Below are 1,503 nucleotides of genomic sequence, written 5' to 3'. Positions count from 1 at the left end.
TGTGTGTGTATGTGTGTGCGCGCGCGTGCGTCCGTGAGTGCGTGCGTGCGTGCGTGCGTGTCATCCCCAACACCATTGACTTTCTCATCCTGGATCAGGGTATAGGCCACGAACAAACACTTTCCAGTGAGTGGTTGGCGGGTGCTCTGTTGTGGTTTGCTCCTTCTTTCCTATCAAACATCTGTCGTCCTTATCTCCCCTTCTTTTTTTATGTTTGTTACTCTCTTGTAACACCTCTATTCTTCTGGCACTCATATGACCTTATGCAGTTGCGAGTGCCGTAAAATCTCTACTAAAACAAAAAAACAAACAAACTAAAACACGTTCCACCTTTCCCTATCCTGGGCTAACCTCTTGATGTTATTCCATGTCTTCCCACTTTTCTGTACACAAATTTCTGTGACGTTTGTCCAGGTTCCACGCAGTCTTCCCCTTGACCGTCTACCCTGTGGGTTCCAATCCAACACATTCTTTGCTATGCAGCTGCCTGACTTCCTGAGAGTATGTCCAATCCATCGTCACCGCCTTCTTCCCACGTCATCTCTGACGTGGCTTTGTCTTGTTGGTGACCCTGCCCGTCCATCTGATCCTCCGTAACTTCCGTAGACACTTGTCCGAGAAAATCCGGATCCTCTTTATGCAAGTCTGAGATGCGTTTTATGTCTCACATCCATACGACAGGGCTTACTTCACATTTGAATTGAAAATCCTCAGCTTTTTTCGAAGTGAGATATCCCTGGTCCTCCAAATCCTATTCAAAGATAATAAAAGCAGCCTGTGCCTTTATTTTCCGATGCGTGACTTTATTTCAGCACCTGTTCCTCCCTCTCTATCAATTATACTTCCAAGATAGCAGAAAGATTCAACGTCTTCTAGTGCATTTCCTTCTATTGTGACCTGCTCCTGTCTTTGAGCACCTGTTCCTCCCTCTCTATCAATTATACTTCCAAGATAGCAGAACGATTCAACGTCTTCTAGTGCATTTCCTTCTATTGTGACCTGCTCCTGTCTTTGAGCACCTGTTCCTCCCTCTCTATCAATTATACTTCCAAGATAGCAGAAAGATTCAACGTCTTCTAGTGCATTTCCTTCTATTGTGACCTGCTCCTGTCTTTGAGCACCTGTTCCTCCCTCTCTATCAATTATACTTCCAAGATAGCAGAACGATTCAACGTCTTCTAGTGCATTTCCTTCTATTGTGACCTGCTCCTGTCTTTGAGCACCTGTTCCTCCCTCTCTATCAATTATACTTCCAAGATAGCAGAAAGATTCAACGTCTTCTAGTGCATTTCCTTCTATTGTGACCTGCTCCTTTCGTTGAGCATCAGTCCTTGCATGACTGCAAGAGAGCTTTTGACAGTATAGACCGAACAATACTATGGAAGATACTGGAGACATCAGGGAATCCCGCAGAAGTTGGTGAATCTCATCAAGAACATGTATGAAGGGACAAGTTGCAGGGTTGCACATGATGGCCAGCTCACTGACAGCTTTGACATCAAG

Source organism: Aplysia californica, unplaced genomic scaffold (assembly GCF_000002075.1).
Source record: "Aplysia californica isolate F4 #8 unplaced genomic scaffold, AplCal3.0 scaffold00198, whole genome shotgun sequence".
NCBI lineage: Eukaryota > Metazoa > Mollusca > Gastropoda > Aplysiida > Aplysiidae > Aplysia > Aplysia californica.
This window is presented reverse-complemented; position numbering follows the sequence as displayed.